Source organism: Protopterus annectens, chromosome 4.part0 (assembly GCF_019279795.1).
Source record: "Protopterus annectens isolate FY-2018-M chromosome 4.part0, PAN1.0, whole genome shotgun sequence".
In the NCBI taxonomy this organism is placed as follows: Eukaryota; Metazoa; Chordata; order Ceratodontiformes; family Protopteridae; genus Protopterus; species Protopterus annectens.
In genome coordinates this window covers 673,161,831-673,176,973 of record NC_056733.1, presented here as the reverse complement: position 1 = coordinate 673,176,973, position 15,143 = coordinate 673,161,831, and positions in this window count along the sequence as shown.

Genomic DNA, 15,143 nt, shown 5'->3' with positions numbered 1-15,143 from the left:
GTGCAGAAGAGGCAGAATGGACTGAACTGTGGATATCTGGAACTTTGTATATTGAACAGATAGATTTAATTTGCTGAGATCCAGAACTGGTCTCAGGTCCTCTATCTTTTTTTGGAACCAAAAATAATCTTGAATAAGTTCTGGACCCTCTCTGGTCTGGGGGAATCTCTTGGATGACTTTTCTCTAGCAACTTTTTATTTCTAGATAAGCTGATTCCCTCTAACTAGGTGGAACATTAGGGAGTTTCTTCTGAACTGTTAGAGGATATTGGGAAAAAGGTATAATATAACCTCTGGATATTATCCTTCACACCCATAAGTCTTTTGTGATGTCTAACCAGGCTGTCTGGTGCAGGGATAGGTGACCCCTGACTGTCTCCAGAGATGAATAGTCGGGCCTCCATTCAGGAGAGGTGATTGGAGCTGTCAGAGAAGGAATTTCTAGATCACTGGTTATGTGGACCACCTCTGCCATAGGAACAGCATCTTCCACTGTTGCTCCCCCTCTGCCCCTGGGGGCTATATCTCCATGTGGATTTTATAAAGGACCCTGGGACTTTTTGAATTGCATCTTTCTACCACATCATTGGTTGCTAGGAAAGAACCTTTGAGGGATAGAAAAATGTATGCCCACAGCAGACAGGGTTTTCCCTTCCTGTTTGCACCTACAGACTGTGTCTTTAACCTTGGGATCAAATAATGCAGTTGTGCCTTGACAAAAGAAGATTTAAATGGTTCTTCAAAATATCATAAGCATATCTAGTCTCCTAATGGAAATGCCTGAACCTGCCGCCCATAAGGTATCCTCAGCAGCATGACAGATTAACCTCATGGATGAATTAGAAATAGACTGGAGGGTAGCCAACTGCGAGGAAGTGGTATTTCCTTCCTTGGAGGATATGAACCCTGAAAGAGGTTTGGTAAGCTCCTTGATCAAATCCCTTTGAAGTCTGGTAAAATGTGCCAAATAATTCAGTGACCTTAAAGCAAAGGACACTGATGCATAGACATGCCTTCCAAATCTGTCCAGTCCCCTAGACTCCCTGTTAGGGGGGTGGACAGAGGAACTCTGCTCTACTAGTTCCTTTCTCATGACTGCCACAACAACCATGGCATCAACAGGTGCTCCTTTGCTCCAGTGAAAATATTTTCGGGTGCAAGGATTTTGTCTGATCTCTTGGGAATAGGCTCAGCAGTGTTCACTTCCTTCCAAGTCTGCTGAGACTAGTTATATAAGGTCATTGGTGGATGGAGTTACCCAGGAGGTATATGGGCCAGACCTGAAAGCCTCTAGGAACACTGATTCCTCTTGGTAAGGATTATCAGGAGACCAACCACCTTTCTCTTTAAGGAGTTCCATGATGTCTCCAAAGAATACATCCTCAGGTGGTGATCTGGGGGACCCTTCCTCCTCATCAAAATCAGTGTCTTCCATGACTCCATGACAGACTCTTGTGGAGAGTCTAAGTGCCACCTCTTGCATGTTCTCTTCCAAGAACCAATTCAGTGAGAAGCTCCAGGGAGGTATCAAAAGACATAACAATACCCTGATGGGTAGACTGGAGGCTGGTTTGGGCTGTCTGTCCCTGTGGAAGGGAAGAATAAGGCTCAGGATGCAAAACCAAATGAGACAAAGAGGTCTGATCCGAGGAAGATAGGGTCATCTGATCTCTAGGCATAGAGAAAACTCTCTCTACTACCTTGAAGCTGGAGCGCCTAGGGGAGGTAGAAACCAATGGATATGATGAAGGACCCTGTCAGGTCATCAGCTCCTGACATCCGACATGCAATGCACTCAAGGAAGAAGTCAGAACCAAACTATCTAAAGCTGATACTCCGAGGGCAAGAGTGGCTCTGACAGTTTTGGGTGTCGACTCCAACACCCCAGAGATGGTGTTGATGCTTCAGCTCGTAGAGTCCTTCTGCAATATGATACCTGGTGCCAGACAACTCAAAGAGAAACTATTGGAGTCAAAGGAACAATAAACTTTGGATCCAATGAAGACATCCCAAAGGATTTTGGATCCAACTGTTCCAAAACCAAAAGATGTACTGCAGAAGGAGATATTAAAGAGGGCGTGGATTAAAGAAGGCTCTCAGGACTTAAAAGGGATGGAGCCAACAGAATTCCCATTTGAATTTGCATCCTAAGGAACTTCCTAATCATCTTATCCACATCTGCTTTGGACAGGCTACTGGAGAATAGAAGAGAAGAAGCCATAAACAAAGGCCTAGAATTACATCTAGGTCACAGTTCAAGGAACAGAGAAGGCAATCTGGATGAGATAGGCTCTGAAGAGTAAAGGTGGAATATGGCTCTGACTTTTCAATAGTTTAGTCAGTGGCTCTGATGAAGGATCTGAAGTCAACACTAAAGTAGAACAGCATGCTCAGGGGATCTTTGGCAAGGCTCTTTAAGAGCCAAGCACCCTTCTTGTCTTGTTTCTTGGGGAGGTTTGCCCCAGTGACTGGAATGGAGTGTTTAGAAGGGATAAGACCCAAAAGAATACATTTATTTTTCTTATCAATAAAGGCCCTAGAGTTGAAGCCTTTACAGATCTCTCAATCCATGTCTAGGTGTTTGGAACCTAGACAATACACACATTTTGTGTGGGCATTCAAATTCAGAATTTTCTGCCCTAAGCCACACACATTTTGATACCAGATGGTTTGTCTGACATATTGACAGGTTTAAAGTTAAAAGTTGACAAGTTTTAAACAAAATATGAAAAAAAAAAACTATCTTGTAAAAAAGAAATGCTACGTTTTTTTTTTTTTTTTTAGGAAATATAGAGAAGAAAGGGAGGGGAAAGAATTACCAACAATGGTAACTGTTGTTGTTGTGTCATTTGGCTTTTTCTGGTTAGGGGTCACCACAGCAGAACTCCGGTCTGCTAATGATTGGCAGTAGATTTTTATGTGCCGAGTTGCCAGCCCTGACGCACAACCTTCAACGAAGGTATGGCCATTCACGCATGTCTCCACACAGAAGATGCTCTCTAGCTGAGAATCGAACTGGGCAACGTCTTACTGTAAGGCGACAATGCTACCGCAGCACCACCACTGCAGTAATGGTAACTGAAGAGTACTAAAATTAGTACAGAATGGGAAAAAGAGGAAAGACTACCAAGGTATTAAAAGGTACTCAACTAGTACAGAAAAGATTCTAATGAGTGAATTTAAGAAGGATAAAAGGGTGGAAAGATAAATAAATAAAATAAAACTAACTGTGGTATAAGAATATCGATCTGTGAATATCTAAAGCTCAACAGCTTGCAAGCTACATCTGTTTACCATGGTGGCAAATGAGATCTGAGATGTGTTAGGTTGATGGGGCATTATGGGTAAAGGGAGGATCTTGAGAGTTCAAGATCTGGAAGAAGCAGCCGAGTTGGATCCGAGGGTCAGATCTGAACCCAACAGTTGAGGAATGAATGAAATCAAACAACATGCGGGACACTTGCACCTTCACTAGTATCCTGGGAATGAGAACATTTTTGTATGACATTACTCACTCTCCCTAGGTGGGGGTGGAGGGGTTATCCATTTTACCATGGGGATCTACAGTGCACTTATACACTCATTAATGAAGGATATCACCAGGAAGTGGTCCTACCCCCAAGACATACACCATGATGTTGCACATTGTCTAAGGAATTGTGCTTGAACAAGTCATCTCCATTCCTCCTTACTGTCCAGGATAGGCATACCTGTCCTCCTCTGCAAACTCCATCAAATGCCAAAGCTACTACATGAACTTGAGCTGCCTTTGCTACAGCCAGTGCTTTATCCCTCTATGCCATCAGAGCTGACTTCTCAAGTACTACTTTGCCATCACTTATATCATGTAACTGATACAGTTATTCCATGAGAATGTGAATTTTGCTTGAAAAGCCATCTAAAATTGTACACCCTTCTTAATGAAAAATTGACATAAGCTAGCTTTCTTCTTTCAAGTTTGTCTTCCAATGGAAGTTCGTGGGACAGAATGTATGTAGCCTTCTATATAAATTGAAATGTCTTAGCAGAGCTGATTTTTTTAACCTCATCTTAATAGCTTAAAAGTTTAATTTATTAACACTGCTGAGCTATGGACCATCTCATATTTGACAGCTCACATATATCCTAACATTCCAGAACATTTTCTGAAAAAATCAAGTCAAAAAGCATAAGCCAAACAAATACAAGTATCTTGTGAACATCAGTTATTAAAAAGGTGCAAAGAACAATGTGCTCAGCAAAACATATTTACAGTGATAATAATCAATGTAGTCACTTTTTTTATATCAGTAGTGTAATATACTTATATATGTGTAGCGACATGCGTGAATGGCGTTTCCTTCGTGAAGAAGGTTCGTTAGGCCTGGCACAAACAAAGTGTAATATACTACAATTCAAGCAAACACAGAACTATTTTTGTCATCTGTAAAGTTTTGCAAACAACTTTTCATAGCCTGGAAAATCTATAACCAAAACATACAGAGCAGTTTTGTTCAGCAGTACCTGGATTTTGGCATGACAAGTAGTAATTCCTGAGAAATATGCTCATTTGCATAATTACAATTAAAAAAAGACAAAATATATCTCAAGATGTACAACTTATAGTGCAGACAACAATGAGAATTGTTTCTCTATCACCTAAGATTTCAACTGATGCCATGTAATAAAAGTACAAGAAAGTCCAAAAAATAAGAAAATATGAAAAAAGGCCAGTAAAAAAATATAAAATTCACCAGCTTGCACTTTATTAACAAGAACGTCTCAAATCTCTAGCGCTTCGGCAAGAAATGCCTTCTAGGAGTACATAAGTAAGGAAAAAAACAGTGCCATTTTATACAAACATTAACTATCAATTATAAAACACTTAACTACTTAATTAATATCTAAACCATAAATACTGTATTTCTATTATAGTTAGAAAACAATTATATCAAAAGGTTCCATGAACATTCAGTATTAAGTCCACAAGAACTTAAAGTATTGTATTTTAAAATATAAATACATTCTTTATATAACAAATGATGTTTATTCCTAATCTCAGAGTTGCCAACACCCCAATTAACTTGTTCTAGGATACTGGCTTGCAGAAAGTCTAGATTGCTATTATGAAACAACTTAAAATGCATGGCAACAGGACTAGCAACTTTTTCCATTTTTATGTCTCTAATGTGCTCCTGCAGTCTCAATTTAAAACTTCTCTTAGTTTCACCTATATAAAAGAGACTGCAGGAGCATTTGAGAACATAAATAACATTAGATGTTACACAAATAAAATGTCCTTTAGGACTAAAGGGAACACCATTGATATAACTAAAACAAAATTAACATATTTATATGCTGAACATCTAGTACAACCACTAGTGCCCAGTATACCTAAAGTGCTACATAATCCGCATAATGTATCACAAAATACTTTAAATTTAAATAAAAATGACCAAAAATGCTTAATTATCTTAACTTGTTCATGAGAAAAAAACATTGTAAGAAATAACTTTGTACATTTGCCTGACCTAACTTATCTTGTCTAGTATTACTGCCAGTATATCTTCTGTAGTGTTTCATAACAGAGGTACTAGCTGCTAACAAATTATTTTGTACCAATAAATTATTTTTAGTTTAACCAGTGCCTTCTGGATGTCTTTCATGAAATAACCCCTTCTCAAGAACATATTTATAGAAGTACACATTTAATTGTATAATTCCTTTTCATCAGTACATAGTCTGTAGACTCTCAGTAATTCTCCATAGGGTAAAGAGTCGAGCAGACGAGACGGATGGCAACTGGTTCTATGTAAAAAATGATTACTGTTGTCAAACTTTCAATGAATTTTAGTTTTAATTTTTTCCCCCACTTGTTTTTCTTTCGGCTTTTCCCAGTTAGGGGTCGCCACAGCGGAACTCCAATCTGCTAATGATTGGCAGTAGATTTTTACGGTGCCAGCTTGACGCCCAACCTTCAATGAAGGCACACCCATTCACTCATGTCTTTCGAACGCTACTCAACCACGGGGAGGACATGCAGACTCCACACAGAAGGTGCTCCTGTTAAATCAATATCCAGAAAACCTATAGTTTGGTCCTGTTGAAGTCCATCAAATTTTATTTGAAACCTATTTACATCCAAATCTTTAACAAAGGCAGATAAATTAGTCAACCCACCCTTACACAAAAATACTAGGTCATCTATAAATCTATAATAGGAAACAACATAAGTTTCTAAAAACATTGTCTATATAAATATTCTACCTCATAATGGCCCATAAAAAGATTAGCATAGGCAGGTGCATCATGGCAGTGCCTATTTTCTGAACATAAATATCTTCACAAAAACAAAAATAATTATTAGTAAGACAAAATTAAGACAAAATTCTATCAGTTCTAATACATAATTACTTAGTGGACTGTCTCCTTAGAAAAACTTAGTAGCTTCTAAACCATGTTGATGTTGTATAGAAGTGTATAGACTTTTAACGTCAACAGACACCCAATACATCTTCATGCCATATAATACTTTGCAACTCACTTGGCTTTGGATATATTAATGTGCATATCACATATTACATATCTTTAATTACCAGAAAATAGCTAGGAATAAAGTTGAGTTGTATAAGAACTTACTATAGCTGCAGATGTCATACTGATCACTGTTGCTTATTCCTAACAAAAGGGATATCCTGTCATGGGTGGCCATAAGTCTGGCCAGCATACCAAAGCCTGGGCCCCTCCACAGACGTATGTCTAGCATATGACTTAAGCACAAAAGTCGGAAGTACATAAAAGATGTGTGCATGTGAAAACCTCAGAATTTACTTGCCCTCAGGAGAAAAAAATAGAACAGTAAGAGAGGTAACTATACACATATGTACCATATCTATTAAAAAAAAGAGAAAATAAATTATGCTCCTTGGCCAGAGTGAAAAGGAAAATGAAGGCGGGATGGATGGAATACTGCAACAGTGGTCAGTAGGACATCTATTGTTATGGTAAGTTCTTACTCAAGTCGACTATATCCCTCCAAGATCACTGTTTCAGTATCCCTTACAAGTGGGAAAGTACTAAAGCTACTGAAGATGGGGCAGATGAAGAAGGAACTGAAGAACAGTCCAAAATGCTTTGGAGTATGAACGTGGCAAAACCTACCCTGGCTCTAGAAAATGCATCCAACTTATAGTGTCAGTGAAATTGTGAACAGAAGACCAATGGCATCTAGGCCCTTGAAAAAAGTCCCAGAAAAGGCTATCACCCTAACAGAATAGGTTCTAACAGATGGAGAAAACTGTTGCCAAGTTAAGAATAATAAAAACAAATGGCTTTAGATATCCAAGAAGAAATGGTTTGGAAACTGGAAAACTAAGCTTTTTATCATGAAAAGAAAAAAAAGTTGCTCAGATTTCTTGCCTATGCAAATCCAAAACATAAAGAATCCTCTCAACCCTATTCTGAAGTGAGGGAAAAAGGATGAAAGATTAACTACCTTAGGCCTTTAGGTTAGATTAGTCCTAAAAGAAACCCTATCCTTATGAAAAAAAAAAAGAAGAAGGGCGGAACTGCCATAAGTGCATGAAGTTCAGAAACCCTCCTGGCAGAAGTCAGTGCCATCAAAAGTACAGTTTTCCAAGTACAAAAGTTTAAGAACAGGACTGCAGGATCAAAAAGTAGCTGGGTCAACTTTTCCTAGAACAAAATTCAGGTCCCAAGAAGAAGGAATAGTATTTCTTGGAGGTCTAATGTGAAGGACACCTTTCAAAAATTGCTTGACCTTATATCTAGAGGAAAGAGGTGGATCTGAAAGAAAAGCAGAAATGGCTGTCAAATTGGCCTTAATAAAGGACTAAGCCACACCACAGTTGAACAACTCACACAGATATAAAAGAACCAAGGAATACTCACCACAAAGGGGTCCTGATTGTATTTCTTGCACTACAAAGAAAATCTTTTCCATTTAAAAACATATACCTCAAAGCATCCCTAGCACCTGTCCCCTGCTTAGTATCTCTGAGGAGCAGGTCTTAAATGCCCTCTACAAGGCCAAAAACACAGCCTCTATGGGACCAGACGACATCCCAGGCTGTGTTCTATATGGGTTACAACAGGAATTAGCATCACAATTGAGCAAGGTTTTCAATCACAGCCTAGGCAATGGCTTCATCCCAGAGGAAGGGAAAACAGCTACCATCATCCCTTTGCACAAAGGGGGTGCATCCACAGACCGCAGAAACTACAGACCCATTAGCCTGACCAACCTTATCTGCAAGGCCATGGAACAAATCATCATGGACCTTATTAACAAAGATATAGGAAATCTCCATATGCTTGACCCCACCCAGTTTGACTTTGTTGAGCTGTTAAACTTGGTGGACTTTTTCTAGACAGTCACCAAAGCCCTAGACAAGGTCAAATCTGTGCATACAGCCTACCTAAACTTAGCCAAGGCCTTTGACACAGTCGCCCACTCTGGCATCATTGGTAAACTCACCCAGCTGGGTATCAACCCATATATTGTCAGGTGGGTTGCACACTGGCTCACTGATAGAGCTCATACAGTCAAAATAGGGGACTGCACCTACTCCAGCAGACCTGTAAGCAGTGCTGTTTCACAGGAATCTGTTCTGGGATCCCTACTTTTTGGAATTTGGAATCTATTTCTCTGAAGTACAAGCTAAAACTAAAGGGCTGTGACTAACAAAGTTTTCTGATGACTACAAACTGGGAGCAATCATTGAAACCTCTAGTGAAGGTCTTATGCAGACTAATGACTGGTGCCAAAGTTACAGTCATAAACTTAATGCAAAAAATGTATTATCATCCCCTTCAGCAAGGGTGATGCTCCTGCAAACTACCACATCAACAGCTATACCTTTAGCACACAGTCAGTGGTGAGAGATCTGGGCACACAGGTTTACAGCAACCTTAACTTCGATCATCATACCTCCACAATGGTAAGAAGGGCATTTTATATTGCTCATCTCATAAGTAAGGGCATTGCCTCCAGAAAAAAGAGGTTATAACCCCCCCCCCATGTACTCTTGCCTCATCAGGCCAATACCAGAGTACAAAGCTCCCTTTGGTATGTTTCTTTCCGAACACCTGCAGCAATTGAAGAAACCACAAATGATCCTTACAAAGAAAATTCGGGGTCTTCAAGATCTGTTTTATGTGGACAGACTGAAATCATTGTTGCTTTATTCTGTGTTGTCCAGACTGCTCAGAGGTGACCTGTACCTTACATATAGAGCAATCTCTGACCAAGCTTTAATGGAAATGCTGCACATTTGCCAGACAAATGGCACACGGGTCACTAATTCAAAGGACCTTAACCTGGTATGTGACATCAACAGAACTTGCTGGAGAGATAGATTTGTCTCACAGAGGTTGCACAACCTTTGGAACAAGTTTCCTATTCATGTTAAATAAAGTCCCTCGGCCGTATTTAAGCACAATTTGGAGGATTAGATGAGTAACTAGAAATTCACACTGGGGGTTCCACCTGTGTCCCTTGTGGACAGGAGTAACAGGTGCTGATTTTAGTGTCTGCTTGAACCAGACACCCTTGGGAACATGGGTTGAACTTGGATAGGCTTGTAAGGGCCCTGGGGCTGTTAGCCTAGTAACCTCCTATGATCCTAAAATCCAATGATAAGATTTCCTCGTATTTGGTTTTCTACCTTCCTGTAAAACCTGGAACACATCTTCATAAAAATGGCACCTGAAAGGAATTACAACCCCATCACCCGTCAACTGCAAAGTGAGATGATGAGGGTGAATGAATGAGCCCTTGTCCTGCATGAGCAAGTCCATCCTGTAAGGTAACTTTTGATGATTGTCCTTAGATAGATGAAAAAGAAGGGGGAACCAGTACTGTCTGGGACTAAAGGGAGTCACCAGCAAGATTTTGGGCCTGTCCAACAAAAAATCTTGTATATGACCATTTGGCAGAACGGAAAAAGGGGAAATGGAGAAAGAATTATCACCATCTAAGATAAGGACATGGCATCCATTTTCCATGTCAGGCTTGGCACCCTGGAACAAAACTGGTGGAGTTATCTGTTCTGGAGGGAGACAAAGATCTATTTGAGGACTATCCAAATGAAGAACAATATACAGGAAGACCTCCCTGTGCAACATCCATTCATGAGGATTTGCCCTAGATCTGCTCCATGTGTCTGCCACAATGTTTCTGTCTGAGGGAATGTAGACTGACTAAAAAATCAAATTGTGTTGGATGGCAAATTCCCAAGTGGTACATAAACAAAGTCATAAGACTTTGCACCCCCCCCATTTGTTTATGTACCACAAGGCTGTGGTGTTGTCTGTGAACACACTGTGGGTACTTGGAGACCAGAGTTAATGCAGAGATTGACGAGACAGAATCAAGACCTTCATCACCTTGATATTGACATGTTTGAATGTTTGCAGTGACTAAACCCAAACCCTGACATTGTTGGAACACCCCCCCCCAGGCCTATTCTGAGGCATCTGTATACAGCTCCTGGGGGAGACCAGAAATGGAAGCTCCAGCCTGAAGGAAATCTAGTTAAGCCACCAAAGAAATTCCCTCCTTAGGCAAAGCAAGAGAGGAATCTGGAAGGCTAATGGATAGCAATATTGATGCTGAAGTGCCCAGAGATACCATTTCAACTTCTCATATGGTGTCTGGCAAATGGAATCATAGGAATGATAGATGCCATGAACCCCAGGGCTCTTAAAATCTCTCCTGCAGAGGTAATTTGCAATGGAAGGCTCTAAAAGAAATTTGTGAGGGACAGAACCTTGGCTATAGAAGAAAGGTGGTTATACAGAGAAAGAATATGTGTGTGTGAATTCTGCAACCCAGGAAAATCTGGTCTTGAGAGGGTGTCTAAACAGATTTTTATAGGTTTAGAGTGAACCAAGACTGTGAAGGAGATGCATAGTAACTTCCAGGTCCTTTTGAAAAAGAAATGGAAAAGGAGCCTGAATCAAAAGGTTTTCCAGATAAGGGAATATTTGAATGCTATGAAATCTGCAAAGGTCTATGACAGGAGCTACGCATTTGGAAAATATCCTTGGAGCTGTAGAAAGACCAAAGGGCAAAGTAGAGAACAGAAAATGGGATGAAGAGACAGAATATCAAAAACTTCCTGAAAACAGGATGAATAGGAATGTGAAGACAGGCATCCTTCAAATCTAGAGAGACAGGGAGAAGCACAGGAACAAAAGTCTGAAGTGTAAACATCTTCAAACTGGGCTCTAGTAGGAAAGTGTTGAGAAAGGAATGACCCAGGACTGGTCTCTAGGGACCCTCTTTCCTGAGGACAAGAAACATCCCAAAATAGAAACCTTTGCACTCTTGAGAGGGAAGAATGAGTTGAATAGTGACCTGATCCAAAATCTCATGCTTGCAAAAGGGGGAATTGACTTCCATAACATCCTGTAACCTTTTTTATAATGAAGAACCCATTTAGAGGCTGTTTCTGGTGCCTTCTGACAAAAAGACCTGCTTTTGAAGGATAATTTCTATGATACTCAAAGAAAGGGGAAAGGAAATCATTTCTGGTCTTGTATCACTTTTGTCCTGCAGCAGCAGAACCAAACAAATTCAGAGTATTCAGAACAGAATCAATCCAAAAGCATGGCTTTAACATCCTCAGGCAGGAACTGGAGTCTAAGTCAAGAATACCTATGAATCTCTGACCCAGACACAGCCACCCAGGATGAACTAATGACCCAGACACACACACCCAGGATGAATTACTGACCTAGACACAGCCACCCAGGATGAATTACTGACCCAGACACCACCACCCTGGAAGAAGCATCGGCAGAGTCACAGCTGCACTTTATAAAGTGCATCTACTTGAGAAGCAGAACTAAGCATGAATAAGGCTGAGAAATTGTTGTCACAGTCAGGCATATCACTTAAAACACATCCAGGTTTAGAGAGAACAAAAGAGATAACACATATCTCATCATATGAGTCTGATAGTTAATGACTCTAAAAGCTGAAGAGGCAGAAGTATATACCTTTTTGCTATATATGCCCATGGCCCTACTATCTTTATCAATAGGTAAGACTTTAGGGGAAGTGAGCAACTTAGTAGGCTTGTCTATAGAAAGAGAAATAGCAGAAGGATCATAAAAAAATTCCTATAAAGGAATTTCTGATTATCAGGTTTCTTATGAGCAGGAGGCTGAGAACAAGGATGCTGAGAACAAGGATGCTGAGGAGAAGAAACAAAAGTATCCAAAACAGCTTCTGCTGTACATCAGACATTTAAGAACTCTCTCATTGGAAGTGTTGCATCATTTTGACTATATTATTCCCAAAAGAAAGTTCTTCTAAGGAGGAATCAGGGGAAAGAGAATCCTCCTCATCAAAAACCATAGCCAAAGGAGATTGAATCTGAGAGGAATAGGCAAGACATTCTATGCTAAAGTCCATTTGTCATCTTTAAAAGAACTCCTACACCTCTTTAAGGAGTAGAGGAATAAGGGGTCCCAATAGCACAAGGCACCTGAAAACTTTGAGAGGGCTTCAGAGACATGCAAGCTTTAAAGAGTCCCTGTGTAAAGTCCTGACATTCCTTCTAAGGGTCTCTTGCCAAAGGATAGACATGTTTAGTAGGACTATTGGCCCACACAAATTTTGGAGTCAGTGCCCTGACATACTTCAATTAAGGAATCCAGCATTTCCTCACAGACAAGGAAATAACAAGCCTATGTTCTTCTTCTCATCAGTAACAGATGTCGGATCAACCGCAGCAGGCACTTCCAACAGGGTCATGATAGCAGGGCACATGTAGAAACCAGACAACCCGAAGTCTCATCATTGGACACAGCAAAGACAGCTGGTTGGGGCTGGACACCTGAAGTCTCTGACTTAAATTTCTTAGACAACTTCGTTTATGGAGGCTAGGCATCAGGGTTGGAAGATTCAAAGAACATCATGCCTTGGGCAAGGAGCTTAAGACACTGATTTTATAAGTAAACAAAGAACACAGGTGGCTGCACAGGGTCTTGGGGATGAAGTCTCCCACAATCATATTTCCTTTTTCTGGAGGATAGGTACTTAAAAGTATCACAAACTAAAAAAAGGAAAGGTCCCAAAGTGGTGTACATATCTGCCTAAATGGCTAGGTAATCAGCTCTGAGACATACAAACAGACTGAAGACCTAGATCTGCATTTGGGCTGGAGAAAAAGTACTTCAGAGGTTTTCACATGTGTATGTCCCTTATGTACATCCCACCTTTGGACTTGGGTTATGTTTCAGACATATGGCACATGGAAGTGTCCAGGCTTTAGTATGCTAGCCAGACATATAGCTAACCTTGGCAGGATATCCCACTTGTAAGGAATATTGCAGCAGTGATCTTAGAAGGATATCTCTAGTATAGTGTAATTATATATAAACAGGAGCTTCACATTTCACACCATGCCTCTCAACATTAGCTCATGCACTTTTGAAAATATGAATAACAAGTGACAAACGGTGATTATCTCCACTGTAATACATCCTACACTAATTATTTTGGTGTCATTGTGTTATGTGCGTCTTGCACTTTCAAATGCAGTATATTATTATTATTTGGTAAGGCACTTAATTAAGGATGTCATTCTCAAAATTGTTAGGACATCATAATGAGCTATGGGTTTTAAATGAAAATAATCAAAAAAGGTGTTAGAGGTGTTAATGTAAATTATTCTTTGAGGATTAATAGCAGTAGTTTGTATGGCAACTATATGATTGGATGGGAGATAGGAAATTCACCCCGGGGATCACTTCTGTGGCTCTGCTCAACAGGAGCACAGGAAAATAATTTTCTTGGGTGGCAAAAGCCAGGGTACCTTTTTGGCTAGGCTTATATAGGCCCTAGGGCCAATAGCCGATTACCTACCTATGAACCTATGTAAGGTGCACTTTCAATAAGTATGGATTTTTTTCATTTTGGTTATATCAACTAACTGGAGTAAAATGTAATGGACAGTCTGAAAACTTGTAAGCATATTTTTCAGATAAGTCACTAAGCAGTACATTATTTCTACATGATCTAGCCTGTGTACCCAATCAAAATATTTTTCAATCACTTGTAATTTTTTTTCCAGAACTTGCAGAGTGAAAGGACATGACACTAGTAAATCATTAAGTAATATATTTATTCTAGAATTTCAATGGCATCAGTTTTTTTTGTTACTAATTCTACAATCTTAATATTAGTTTGTACTAGCTGTTCATACATTTTTCAACAACCTACTTCACCAGATACAAAGTTTCTCTTCATTTAAAAGAAGATTAATGTCAGATTTTAGTAGAGGGATTTCCATTTCCTAGTTTTGTTTCTGGAGTTTGACTCTTTTTAGCTTAGCCTCTTTCTCCTGAGCAGTAATTTGAGGCAGCTTCATTTTTGTAGTCTGACTGTCCGTATTTTCAAACTTTTCAGTCTTTATGATATCCATATCCAGAGGTACCTGAAGATTTATGGTAAAGAACAACACACAACACTTCAGCAATCATTATGACTAAATCCAAAGTCAGAAAAGGACAACCAGAAACAATGAACAATATTCTTCTTCATCACACCTCCAACACTTACCTACCCGAGGAAAAATACTTCTAGACTCTATTGCACATTTGGGAGCCATACATATATCCTCCATTGTTTCTTTGTGAATTACTTATCCAATTTCTCTCCCCACTCCTTTCTAACCTCCTCCAACCAATTCCTACAGTTATCCTGTAATATTGTATATGCCCAACTAATTATCCCTTAGAAAGAAAAAAAATGGGATTTGTGAGAACAATACATACAGAATGATGTTTTTGAAGAGGAATGAGGTTTAAAGGAAGCCAGGAATTGAATGAGCTATGTAATGTTTAATTGACAATGACTGTATAGAAGATCATACATGATATACAATGTTTGCAACTGAAAATATGACAAAATGGTTTTCATTTATACAAATGTATGATTGCATATAAGTTATAATTCAATAAAGATGTATTTTGTTTATAAAAAATAAAAAAGGCATAACCATCTCAAATTACACATTAAAAACATGGTTAAAATAAAAGGTTCTTTCGGAGAAAACTAGTTTGAAACCTGAGCAGGCAAAATACTTTCTATAGTGAACCACAAAATAACCAAGTATAAAGAAAGAACCACC